Source organism: Lotus japonicus, chromosome 4, assembly GCF_012489685.1.
Source record: "Lotus japonicus ecotype B-129 chromosome 4, LjGifu_v1.2".
Lineage (NCBI taxonomy): Eukaryota > Viridiplantae > Streptophyta > Magnoliopsida > Fabales > Fabaceae > Lotus > Lotus japonicus.
Window position 1 is genome coordinate 33,880,562 of NC_080044.1, and position 14,588 is coordinate 33,895,149.

The window sequence follows — 14,588 nt, forward strand, 5'->3', positions numbered from 1 at the left end:
TGAAGAGAATGCGCCACATGTGGAGGTACAGAGTGGTGAGGATCAAGTGCCCCCAATCATTCAGCCTGACCGGGTGATTGGCGTTATGCTCCCACCAAAGGCTGATGTTCCGGCCTCGACTCATTCTGAATCTTCTCCCCAACAGCTTCAACCTTCTCCCCAACAGCTTCAACAAGGTGCCAGGGTCGCTTTGCTTTCTCCTCATGCTAAGGGAGGTTCAGCTTCTTCTAAGACGGCTGCTTCTTCCCACGCTTCCGGTGAGAGGCTTAGTGCTCTTTTGGTTGAAGATCCTCTTTCCATCTTTCAGAGCTTCTTTGATGGCACTCTGGATCTCGATTCTCCGCCACGCCAAGCTGAAACTACTGAGACTGCTCAGTCTGGTGGAGTAGTTAATGATAGCCAGATTGAGGAAGCTTTTGGTAAGTTGAAAAGACTGATTTTCGATGAAGGCTTCATCGACGGGATCCGGGCTAACCCTCAACTAGGCCAGGAAGTTAAAGAGCTGCTTGCCTTCTTGTTGGGCCAACGACTTGACCAAATTCGGGCAGATGCTCTCGTCGAGCTTCAGACTCTCTTGGTCGATATCTTGGCCGCACTTGACAAGGCCATTGCGGTGGAACAACTCATCGAGACCAAAAGGGCACAAGTGGCTTCCAACACCAATGGACTCTTGCCTGCGAAAGATGAAATTCTCAAGCTGACTGCTAGGAAAACTCTTATAGCAGCTGAGTTGTCAAGTGTTGATGCTCGACTGGATGAGCTTCAAAGGGAGGTGGCAAGGCTCGAGAAGCCGAGAGCAACGTTGATTGATGAAGGCCCGGCTGTGAATTCCCGGCTAAACACTCTAGCTGCCGAGTGCACAAATGTGATGTTATCGACATCTCAACTCTCTAAGGAGGTTGCAGCGGAGCAGCGTGTGAAGCAAAGCTTGGATTCTAGGATTGCTGCTGCCAGGGTTCAACTTGAAGCTTTCAAGTCGAGGGTTTAGGTTTCATGATTGTTACTTGTTGTAGTGGCCATGGGTTTTTGTGGCCTTTGTTGCCAATCTTGTAGTGTTCATTCCTGTAACTCGGTTCGACATTTAATCAATGAATGAATTTCGTATTGGTGATACTCGACATGCTTTACTTTTCGATTTGCATTTTATTGTCGATGTTTCAGTCTTTTGTTAAATTATTTCCTGCGTGGTATTGCTGAGTTTCCTACCATTTAGCTTGGCATCTAATCTAACTTTTCATCTTCCAAATCTCCTTGGAAACCACAGTAATTTATAACGCTCTTTTATCACGTTCTTGTTCAACGACTTAAGAACTTCCTCCACTTGCGGTGGTGGCTGACGTGGCTTGCCGTGTTTGGCTGACGCTTTGGCAACTGCATGCTCTGCATTAATGCGGCTGTTTGTTACATCCCTATTATAAAGGGAGCCGTTTTTTACTCGTCTTTCATCAGTAACTTCTCTTCTTTCCATTCTCATCTTCTTCCTGCAACTGAGGACCTTCCATCCTTGACTATGGATAGCAGGCTCATTCTTCATCGTATCAGGGACCTGGCTTTCCAGGATGACCTTTTCCAGAACCTGTATGAATCCTCTGCTTGCCTTGATGAGCTTTTAGGGCTCATTGATCAACTGCTTCACAGGCCAGTCATTGCGCGTGTTAGAATTCCTCTTCGGGAATTCCAGGGGCTTCTCTTGGAAGCCAAGCCCCTGTTTGAAGAGTTCAGGGAGCTTTCAGTAATGGTGTTCTTTCAGGAATACCAAATAGATGAATGGAGGGAGAAATTCGATTTTCTCCACGCCTCTTTGGACCAGCAAGACCCAGAAGGTCTTGTTCGACTAGCCGTTGAGATGTCTGCGGTTTCCTTTGAAGACCTGGCTGCTCATCAAAAGAAGGCTCGACTTGAGGGCCGGATGGCGGCGCTGATGGATCGATTAGCACCCATGCAAGCTAGATACGACAGATACAAAGCCAGTTTTCCATTTTAGGCTTCTAGTTTATTTGTATTTTGCCATACTTGTAATGCTCTTTTTGACTAATGAATTTGATTTGGCAATCTCGACATTTGTCTTTTATTCAATTTTGATTTCATACAACATTGGCTTATATGCTTTTAGATACTTGCCATTTATCGTAACACACTGACGCTGACTGCTCAATTCCTTAATCACGTAAGCATTATTAGGTAACGTTTTTTCGACTTCAAATGGCCTTTCCCAATTGGGGGTCCATTTCCCGTAAGCCCTATCCTTCTTATCCATTGGGAGGATAACTTTCCACACGTAGTCTCCTGTGGCAAAAGATCGATCTTTAACCTTTTTATTGTATGCTTTAGCTATGCGATCCTTTTGCCTTGTTAAAACGTCTACTGCCGAGATTCTTTCTTCGTCGAGGTTAACCAGTTCATCTAGCATCATATTCCAGTAAACTTCACTTGGGATTTCCTCTTGTCTTTGCATTCTACACGATTGCAAATATACTTCTGCGGGCAGCACGGCTTCTTGGCCATAGGCCAATCGAAAAGGCGTTGTTCTTGTTGCTTCCCTTGGTGAATTCCTGTAAGCCCACAGGACTTGGCTCAAAGACTCATGCCAGCTTTTTGGTTTTCGACCCACATGCTTTTTGATTAAGCTTATTAGAATTTTATTGGCCGCCTCTACTTGGCCATTAGCTTGAGCGTAGTAAGGGGTCGAGGTTAAAAATTTGATGCCCCAAAATTCTGCAGAGGCCGCCACTTTGCGTCCCACGAACACTGTGCCTTGGTCCGTCGTGATTGATTCGGGTAATCCAAATCGATACACAATGTGGTTTTGTATGAATTCGATCACCGTTTCTTGTGTCACGTTCTATAGTGGAATGGCTTCGACCCATTTAGTGAAGTAGTCGACTGCCACAATGATATATCTGTGCTGCCTTGATGAGGCTGGGTGGATCTCACCAATCAAGTCTATTGCCCATCCCCTAAAAGGCCATGGCTTGATAACAGAATGTAATTCGCTAGCTGGCACGTGTTGGATTCCCGAATGTTTTTGACAATCTTAACAGCCTTTTGCATATTCGATGCAATCTTTCATGATGGTTGGTGTTGGCCCAATATTTTGGCCCAAAAAGAAAAAAACACATTCGGCCCAAAGCACACAAGGTAGTCGAAAACGGACTGAAAGAGAAAGGTGAAATGCGCCAAGTTAAAGAAAAGGTCGAATTCGACGAAGGGACAGTGGTGACTGTTGCTACAAACACGGGCATATTTAACACGTGCAGCATTGACTGAGTCAGGTTTTCACCACGATGGCTGAGTACGTGGCTAATAGGCGGTAGGAACGGTTGAAGAACACGATCTCCACCACAACGCAGGGAACTTCCGGGGCAAGCATCAAATCATGGGGAATCAGACCCACTAACCCATCCAGTAAGGGAGAAAAACGGCCAAGAACACGCGAGACATGGAGCTCTATAAATGGGAGAATTCAAGTCAAAAAAGGGGTTCCCAACTCAACTCTGAAAAATTCACTAAAAAGCTCTAATGTCTGCATCAATGAGACTCAAGGAGCAAGACGTGATGATGGAGGAGTACGTTGCAGAACCAGATGTTTATCTTTCCTGCATTTAAGCTTGTCGCGTTGCTTGTTAATTTTGCTAGTCCTGTTGTTTAATTTCGTGTCGAAATTTACGTTTCTTGCAATTTCCTTTTTATTTTGTCACACTTTGATCTTCATGTAATTGATCCGTGTTTAATGAAATCCAATTCCGTTTGAGTCAGTCATTGTTGTCGAAAATATCAATCCACACACAACACTTTGACAAGACGTTTTCCCAAAAGGACCCTAATTCTAAACTTCCTTTAGTCGAACTAAGAGGATATTTGTTTACCAAAAACCACCGTAAACAAATTGGCACGCCCAGTGGGACCGTTTTTGTGAAAACTAAGTTTTACAGAAGCGTTTTGTGTGTTTGGTCTATTGCATGCTACCTGGTATTTGTTACTTGCCTTGCTTGTGATTTACGTTTTATATGCACCTGAGAAGTGGTAAGACTGTGAGTATGACAAGCAATCGAGGAAGAACCTCCCCCCAAGGGTCTAACATAGGCAATCAGAGCAGCCCCGGGGGAAGTAGCGGTAACAATAATGAAGAAGTATCGACTGGAATGGGGCCTGGCACCACTATGCCAACCCAGAATGTGGTGATTTTTGCAGTTGCAGAAATGCCTGTGTCTACATCAGTGCAGGCACAAATTGTCCCAACGGTGACAAGGGGAGTGGTAAGCGTGCCACCAACCTCATTTATGGAGAATCTTTCTTTGCCCGTGAGAGACATGCCTTTTGGTATGCCTGCATCTATGATGCAAGGCGTACAAGGCACCTATTCGACATTCTCCGAGAATGTTCCCCCATTTAGCATACCCCCCTTTGGGGCGAATGGGACAATGCTGAACTTAGGAAGTCGAGTTAGTCCTCCTGGCCCTACCCCTGGGCCCAGTTCGCAAATTTATTTGTCCACAGGTATGAACTCTGGTTCACTCCAAGCCATTAGGCAGCAAGTGGATGATAGCAACCATGAGATGTTTAACATGCTATCTCGACAGATCGGTGAAATAATTAACCCCGTGCTCCAAAATAATAATGCCCATAATCAGCATTTAGCACATCAGATGGATCGTTTGGCTACAGCCCTGGGGCACCAGTCGAAATCCAACCGGCGCCAGGGATTAATCAAATCCCATTTCCTAATTATGTCCCAGCTCCTGTGCGCTATCAAGCCCCACAACACCAAGATTTGGGGGCAAACCCTTTGTTTGGGGGAAATGAGGGAGTGCAACCACCATTGCAAAATGTGTATATGGTGAATAGGGATGAGCACGCTGACGGTGTGCTAGAAAGAATGCGACAACAGAACGCTGGGGGACAACAAAATGTTGCTGCAGTAGTGGAACAATTGTTGAACCAACATGGCTTCAACGTAGGTTTCGCATATAGACCCCATTTTGTGTCGGCCTTTACAGAAGAAGTTCTCGAATCTGAACTTCCTCGAGGCTGGAAGGCCCCCAAGTTCACCAAGTTCTCTGGGGACTCAGGAGAGTCTACTGTAGAGCATATAGCCAGGTACCAGATCGAAGCAGGGGACTTAGCCATCAATGAAAGCTTGAAAATGAAGTACTTCCCAAGTTCCTTAACTAAGAATGCATTTACCTGGTTCACCACCCTCGCCCCAAGGTCAGTCCAAACATGGGCCCAATTGGAGAGAATTTTCCATGAACAATTCTTTAGGGGAGAGTGCAAGGTGAGCTTGAAGGATCTGGCTAGTGTCAAAAGGAAGACAGCAGAGTCCATTGATGATTATCTAAACAGGTTTAGGATGCTTAAATCTCGATGTTTCACTCATGTCCCCGAACATGAGCTAGTTGTCTTAGCCGTTGGGGGTTTAGAGTATTCTATTAGAAAGAAAATTGATACTCAGTATATTCGAGATATGTCCCTACTCGCAGACAGAATGAGGCACATCGAATTACTAAAGGCTGAAAAGTCTGAAGAAAAGGCCAAGACCACTAAATGGCCAAAGAAGGAAAAAGTAACGTACATAGACGCTGATCCAATGTGTCAAAATCCGTTTGTTTATCGAGAAGTCCCTGCAAACATTGACATAAATGATGTCAATCTGGCTGAGCTCCAGCCAGGCGATCCTTATGTTTGTAAAGCATTGAAACCATATGAAAACAAACTTGGGGAAGAAATCTCCAAGGATACTACTCCTGCTATGAAAACTTATACTTTTGATGTGACCAAATGTGATGCAATTTATGATATACTTGTGCCTGATGGTTTGCTTGTGGTCCCTAAAGACCAAAAGCTTCCTTCTCCTGTACAAAGGAAAGGGAAGAAATATTGTAAATATCACAACTTTTTTGGTCATTGGACCTCACAGTGTGTTCGTTTCAGGGACCTTGTACAGGGGGCATTGGATTCAGGGAAACTCAAGTATGACGAGAAAGCCAAAAGCCAAATGAAGATTGATTCTGATCCGTTGCAGGTGGCTGAGACCAACTATGTGGAACCTTTCCATATTTGCATGGTTGATATATCTGAAAAGCTAGATCTGGGTTTGACACTCGGAGAGGCAAAGGAGACAAACACTGCAGTCGAGGAACCGGAGATCGAGAAAGAGATGAGCTTGGATGAAGTTTATCCAAAGGCTGGAGAAACTCTCGTCGAGTTTCTATCCCGGAGCAAAGATGGTGAGAAAGAAGTCATGTTGTGCCCTCGATGCAGCGCAATCTTCGACAAGTCTGCAGCCAAAGCCTACCAAGATTCTGAAATGAAAAAACACTATCAAAAGAAAGCACCTGTGTCCAGAAGGCTGAAGTATCCCCACGAGGAGTGGGTTGAGAGAGACCAGGAACTCGATGGCCATAAGGGCCAAAAGTTAAGAGGCAAGGACAGGACTTACGTCCCTGATGCTGGATTACCGAAAAATCAATGGTTCAGGCCAGCACCTCCAAAGCCAAAACAACACCAAAAATGGCAGAAAATCGACTTAGGCCAGGGATCTTCTTACATCAACAATTCTCACGTGTCGCGAAGCTACTCCTATGGCTCCGGGAACTACTATGCTCTTGAGATGGCAAGTTTCGTTCACTATGGGACATAAAGCCAGAAAACAATCCTAACAATGAACCTAGCGTGGCGTCAATTACCAATCAGCTTGACCACGCCATCAAACAGGGAACAACCGTGCCACCAGACCCAGCCAAGGAAAAGGGGAAATATGCTGCTGAAGATGAGGATGAAGACACCTTGTTGATCGAGGAAATGGTGAACCAGGCTGCGGTAGACGCTTACATACGCGCTGAAGAGGTTGCACGTGAGCATCATCAACGACTGATGGCGACGGCAATGTATCAACAAAGAGGAATGAACCGAATAGGAGCTGGGGGACCAATGAGGTCAGGATCCCAAGGCTACAACGGAAGGGAGAGCTACCATCAGTAGGGACCGTATCAGCGTCTCGAGGGAAGAGATCTTATCACAAGAGTGTGCAAACCAACAACTGCTGATACTGGAGGGAAGCCAGTTGGTGACAAAGGTGTGACATGTTTTCGTTGCGGAAAGTTTGGGCATTTTGCTAACAAGTGCTCAGTGATTGGACGGAGATGCTTCAAGTGTAACCGAGAGGGGCATCTAGCTGTGAACTGCAAGACACTCCAGGGGGGACCGTCTGACAGTAAGATGAAAGGGAATGATGCTACCGGAGGGACAGGAAACAAGATTTGGTGAAAAACAGTGACGTGTTATAGGTGCAGGAAAGTGGGGCACTACAGTAACAAGTGTCCAGACGGGGGATCTCTATGCTTTAACTGTGGGGAAAGCGGGCACTATGCCAGTAGGTGCAAGATCAAGGAAAGTCTATGCTTCAATTGCAACCAACCGGGACATTTCTCCAGAGATTGTAAGGCACCCAAGGGCGAATCATCAGGGAATGTTGGGAAACGAAAACAACTTGCTACAGAGGAAAGGATTCATACCAAGGAGGGAGCAAGAGCTGAGCAGTTGAACGAGGAAGAACGTGGGAACGATGGTAATATTTTAATTGTTCTCTTATTCTAGAATGACGTACTCTCTTATCTTCGAAACGAGTGTGACGCGCCTAACTTGTATTTACTACTTAGACTATGATCTTATGATTATTATTCCTAGTAGGACCTTATTCGAGGTTGCTCGTGATTTAGCTATAGAAGTTACACGAGATCTCGAATAGCACGCTGAGCTAGGAAGTTGTTTTACCGATGCGTTGATAAGGAAGTTAGGATCTCAGGGAAATTCCTTATGGGTACGATACGTAGGATTTTAGGGCGTTTAGTCTTGAAGCGGAATCGTTGGAGGATCTTTCGGCAAAAGGATTCATTCGACCAAGTGTTTTACCGTGGGGAGCGCCAGTGCTCTTAGTTAAGAAGAAAGACGGAAGGTCGAGATTGTGTGTGGATTGTCGACAAATGAACAAGGTGACGATCAAGAACCGATACTGCTGGGTCTGGTGGCACGGTTGTTCCCTGTTTGATGGCGTGGTCAAGATGATTGATAATTGACGCCACGCTAGGTTCATTGTTAGGATTGTTTTCTGGCTTTATGTCCCATAATGAACGAAACTTGCCACCTCTTTCTCTCTCAGCTTTCCTTTTCCTCAGGAAACGCCTAAACTGAGTTCTGGTCATTTGCTCAGGAGCATAGTAGTTCCCGGAGCCATAGGAGTAGCTTCGCGACACGCGAGAATTGTTGATGTAAGAAGATCCCTGGCCTAAGTCGATTTTCTGCCATTTTTGGTGTTGTTTTGGCTTTGGAGGTGCTGGCCTGAACCATTGATTTTTCGGTAATCCAGCATCAGGGACGTAAGTCCTGTCCTTGCCTCTTAACTTTTGGCCCTTATGGCCATCGAATTCCTGGTCTCTCTCAACCCACTCCTCGTGGGGATACTTCAGCCTTCTGGACACAGGTGCTTTCTTTTGATAGTGTTTTTTCATTTCAGAATCTTGGTAGGCTTTGGTTGCAGACTTGTCGAAGACTGCGCTGCATCGAGGGCACAGCATGACTTCTTTCTCACCATCTTTGCTCCGGGATAGAAACTCGACGAGAGTTTCTCCAGCCTTTGGATAAACTTCATCGAAGCTCATCTCTTTCTCGATCTCTGGTTCCTCGACTGCAGTGTTTGTCTCCTTTGCCTCTCCGAGTGTCAGACCCAGATCTAGCTTTTCAGATATATCGACCATGCAAATATGGAAAGGTTCCACATAGTTGGTCTCAGCCACCTGCAACAGATCAGAATCAATCTTCATTTGGCTTTTGGCTTTCTCGTCATACTTGAGTCTCCCTGAATCCAATGCCCCCTGTACAAGGTCCCTGAAACGAACACACTGTGAGGTCCAATGACGAAAAAAGTTGTGATATTTACAATATTTCTTCCTTTTCCTTTGTTCAGGAGAAGGAAGCTTTTGGTCTTTAGGGACCACAAGCAAACCATCAGACACAAGTATATCATAAATTGCATCACATTTGGTCACATCAAAAGTATAAGTTTTCACAACAGGAGTAGTATCCTTGGGGATTTCTTCCCCAAGTTTGTTTTCGTATGGTTTCAATGCTTTACAAACATAAGGATCGCCTGACTGGAGCTCAGCCAGATTGGCATCATTTATGTCAACGTTTGCAGGGACTTCTCGATAAACACACGGATTTTGACACATTGGATCAGCGTCTATGTACGCTACTTATTCCTTCTTTGGCCATTTAGTGGTCTTGGCCTTTTCTTCAGACTTTTCAGCCTTTAGTAATTCGATGTGCCTCACTCTGTCTGCGAGTAGGGACATATCTCGAATATACTGAGTATCAATTTTCTTTCTAATAGAATACTCTAAACCCCCAGCGGCTAAGACAACTAGCTCATGTTCGGGGACATGAGTGAAACATCGAGATTTAAGCATCCTAAACCTGTTTAGATAATCATCAATGGACTCTGCTGTCTTCCTTTTGACACTAGCCACCCCCTAAAGAAGTGTTCATGGAAAATTCTCTCCAATTGGGCCCATGTATGGACTGACCTTGGGGCGAGGGTGGTGAACCAGGTAAACGCATTCTTAGTTAAGGAACTTGGGAAGTACTTCATTTTCAAGCTTTCATTGATGGCTAAGTCCCCTGCTTCGATCTGGTACCTGGCTATATGCTCTACAGTAGACTCTCCTGAGTCCCCAGAGAACTTGGTGAACTTGGGGGCCTTCCAGCCTCGAGGAAGTTCAGATTCGAGAACTTCTTCTGTAAAGGCCGACACAAAATGGGGTCTATTTGCGAAACCTACGTTGAAGCCATGTTGGTTCAACAATTGTTCCACTACTGCAGCAACATTTTGTTGCCCCCCAGCGTTCTGTTGTCGCATTCTTTCTAGCACACCGTCAGCGTGCTCATCCCTATTCACCATATACACATTTTGCAATGGTGGTTGCACTCCCTCATTTCCCCCAAACAAAGGGTTTGCCCCCAAATCTTGGTGTTGTGGCGCTTGATAGCGCACAGGAGCTGGGACATGATTAGGAAATGGGATTTGATTAATCCCTGGCGCCGGTTGGATTTCGACTGGTGCCCCTAGGGCTGTAGCCAAACGATCCATCTGATGTGCTAAATGCTGATTATGGGCATTATTATTTTGGAGCACGGGGTTAATTATTTCACCGATCTGTCGAGATAGCATGTTAACCATCTCATGGTTGCTATGGCGCCGGTTGGATTTCTACTGGTGCCCCTAGGGCTGTAGCCAAACGATCCATCTGATGTGCTAAATGCTGATTATGGGCATTATTATTTTGGAGCACGGGGTTAATTATTTCACCGATCTGTCGAGATAGCATGTTAACCATCTCATGGTTGCTATCATCCACTTGCTGCCTAATGGCTTGGAGTGAACCAGAGTTCATACCTGTGGACAAATAAATTTGCGAACTGGGCCCAGGGGTAGGGCCAGGAGGACTAACTCGACTTCCTAAGTTCAGCATTGTCCCATTCGCCCCAAAGGGGGGTATGCTAAATGGGGGAACATTCTCGGAGAATGTCGAATAGGTGCCTTGTACGCCTTGCATCATAGATGCAGGCATACCAAAAGGCATGTCTCTCACGGGCAAAGAAACATTCTCCATAAATGAGGTTGGTGGCACGTTTACCACTCCCCTTGTCACCGTTGGGACAATTTGTGCCTGCACTGATGTAGACACAGGCATTTCTGCAACTGCAGAAATCACCACATTCTGGGTTGGCATAGTGGTGCCAGGCCCCATTCCAGTCGATACTTCTTCATTATTGTTACCGCTACTTCCCCCGGGGCTTCTCTGATTGCCTACGTTAGACCCTTGGGGGGGGAGGTTCTTCCTCGATTGCTTGTCATACTCACAGTCTTACCACTTCTCAGGTGCATATAAAACGTAAATCACAAGCAAGGCAAGTAACAAATACCAGGTAGCATGCAATAGACCAAACACACAAAACGCTTCTGTAAAACTTAGTTTTCACAAAAACGGTCCCACTGGGCGTGGCAATTTGTTTACGGTGGTTTTTGGTAAACAAATATCCTCTTAGTTCGACTAAAGGAAGTTTAGAATTAGGGTCCTTTTGGGAAAACGTCTTGTCAAAGTGTTGTGTGTGGATTGATATTTTCGACAACAATGACTGACTCAAACGGAATTGGATTTCATTAAACACGGATCAATTACATGAAGATCAAAGTGTGACAAAATAAAAAGGAAATTGCAAGAAACGTAAATTTCGACACGAAATTAAACAACAGGACTAGCAAAATTAACAAGCAACGCGACAAGCTTAAATGCAGGAAAGATAAACATCTGGTTCTGCAACGTACTCCTCCATCATCACGTCTTGCTCCTTGAGTCTCATTGATGCAGACATTAGAGCTTTTTAGTGAATTTTTCAGAGTTGAGTTGGGAACCCCTTTTTTTACTTGAATTCTCCCATTTATAGAGCTCCATGTCTCGCGTGTTCTTGGCCGTTTTTCTCCCTTACTGGATGGGTTAGTGGGTCTGATTCCCCACGATTTGATGCTTGCCCCGGAAGTTCCCTGCGTTGTGGTGGAGATCGTGTTCTTCAACCGTTCCTACCGCCTATTAGCCACGTACTCAGCCATCGTGGTGAAAACCTGACTCAGTCAATGCTGCACGTGTTAAATATGTCCGTGTTTGTAGCAACAGTCACCACTGTCCCTTCGTCGAATTCGACCTTTTCTTTAACTTGGCGCATTTCACCTTTCTCTTTCAGTCCGTTTTCGACTACCTTATGTGCTTTGGGCCGAATGTGTTTTTTTCTTTTTGGGCCAAAATATTGGGCCAACACCTTCCCTATATTTCTCCTGGATTGTATTCCTTCTCTCTCAATGAAGTCTTCTTTCATGCACTACTTGGAAGAAGAATATCACAAACTATAGTACAAATAGTTTGCATGCTTGGTCTTTGAAATTCATTAATAATCTATGGACCTTTCACTTTTGCAGGGGTACTAACTGTAGATAAAGTTAATACCCAAAATGGAGCTAAGTACTACTAAAGATGCTTTTGGCCGTGTTACTAAGAAGCAAAAGTTATCTAGATCCAAGACTCAAGAAGTGATTGATCAGATCAGACAGGAAATTGAGAGTGTTTTAGACGCTTTGAGGTTGGTCAATAACAATGATGATGCGCTTGATTATAAAACTGTCCGGAATGAGCTTAAGGCCAGTTTACGTAATATCTCTCCACTTAGCCAATTGGAAGGTGCACAAAAGGAGCTTAACGTAGCACTCAGCAAGTATGGGAAGCTTCTTCAGAAATATTTTCACACTGATATATCAAAGGCTTACAGAAATATGAACATTGATGTATGTACTTTAAACAAAATAATGGCCAACCATTTTTATCAGCAGGGACTTTTTGAAATAGGTGACCATTTTGTAAGTGGGGTGGGAGAGCCTGAATATGCTGATATTATGAAAACTCCATTCCTGGAAATGTATCGAATACTTGAAGCCCTGCAGAATCAGGATCTCGAGCCAGCGTTTAAGTGGGCTACCAGTAATTCTCACAAACTTGCTCAAAGTGGATCTGACATTGTGCTGAAACTTCACTCAATGCAATTTGTAAAAATACTTCAAAACGGAAGCAGAGATGAAGCCCTTCATTATGCTAGAACATACCTGTCTCCTTTCGCTTCCAGTCACATTGCCGATATCCAGAAGCTTATGGGAAGTCTTCTGTGGAGTGGAAAGCTTGATAGGTCTCCTTACCAGGAATTATTATCACCATCTACTGGGATAGGTTGCCTGAGGAACTTAAAAGGCAATTCTGCAATCTTTTGGGACAGTCGTACAGCAGTCCGTTGAGCGTGACTATCACAGCAGGGGTCCAAGTTTTGCCACCGCTCCTCAAATTTGTGAATGTCATGGCGGGGAGGAAGTAGGAATTGCAGTCTATTAGCCAGTTACCAATGCCGGTTGAGCTGGACCGAGAATTCCAGTTCCATTCTATTTTTGTTTGTCCTGTTTCAAAGGAACAAGCTACTGAGGATAACCCTACCATGTGTAATGTCCTGTGGCCATGTCTTCTGTAAGCAGTCTATCTTGAAGATGTCCAAGAATGGCACAAAGGTATTCAAGTGCCCCTATTGTCCCTTTGATATTGATTTTGCACAGTGTAAGCGACTATATTTCTGATGTTCATGGGTTTGTATGAAACACTCTTGTATCATCTGAATCGTGTGTTTGACTTAGCATAGGTGTACCCGTGTAAGGTAGATGCTAAAGCCCATGACGGGAATTAGATTTCTCACCCCATCATTTAGAATTGCCACCCTAGCCTTTTTAAAAAAATTTCGGGACTACCCTCCGGGACTTAAACCTCTATATTAGTCCAGTTGTTGATGTTTTGGACTAGTCCGAGAGTTATAAGTTCGTAAGCTTTAATTACAGTTAAAATAACATGACTTTAGTCCAATTGTAGCAAAAATAACATGACTTTAAAATTGAAAAGTTACATAATTCAATTTAAACAAAATTACAATACATAATCCAAGTTAAGCATTTGAAAAGTAAAGCAAAATAACAATATTGCATCTGGTAAGAGTGATAGTGATCCAGGACTATAAGTTTCGGATCTCTCCAGGACTTCAAGGTTCGGACTGGTTGATAATAAAATTTGTCACCCCCTTTTTAAGACGTCCGAGAGTTGTTGTACTGGATTAATATGAAACTTCAAGATTCGGATCTCTCAAACCAGATACTGTCACAAAAACAGAAACATGAAAATGCAGTGACAATAATATGGGACAAACATACATGGTTACAATACCCTTTTGGTCGCGATTCTTGGTCGCTTTTGGGTACCTCAATGTCGCTTCTGGGTCGCTTCTGGGTCGCACGTCTTGAGAACTCCGAGTGTTGATGTTTTGTTCTGTTCTAAAAGTGAATATGAATTCTGTTCTAATATTAACAGAGTCCGAAAGTTGAAGTTCTTGATGAGTCTGAATGTTCAACCTCCGGAGTAAAACACGGAGGGACAATTTTGGTTTTTCCCCACTTTTAAATGGGGTGGCAATTCTAAATGAGGGGGTGGGAAATCTAATTCCTGCCCATGTCCAGTTGTGATGTCTGTATGTTTCAGCTTCATATATTTGTAAATAGGAAATTCTTTTTAGTGTTGACATGACCTGCAAGTTCTTCAAAGAGTACCAGCACTCATCTTAATAATATATAAAGCTCATCCACCAAAGTGGGCCACATTGCTACATAATTTCCAAATGTTTGCATTCTATTGGTTGTTACTATTGAATTTCCACATGGCTTATTCTGATTAGTTCACATTGTTTAATTTTCATTGGTCGAAATCAATGAGTCCACAAAACAATAAATAAATTAATAAATCAAAAAATATAAAAGTTAATAAATCATTCACCTTTCAAACATGACATTCAAATTTTAAATCAAAATTTGAAAAAACATTAATTTACGTAGTACGTGTGGAAAATTGATACAAAATAGGTTCATCTTATTTTTGGAATATAAGTTTCTTTTTGGTATACAT

At 43.9% G+C, this 14,588-nt stretch overlaps 1 pseudogene; it reads left to right on the plus strand.

Annotated features, from left to right (window-relative positions):
• Positions 1–12,049: 12,049 nt before the first annotated feature.
• Positions 12,050–13,222, plus strand: LOC130710012 (protein RMD5 homolog; annotated as a pseudogene).
• Positions 13,223–14,588: the final 1,366 nt, after the last annotated feature.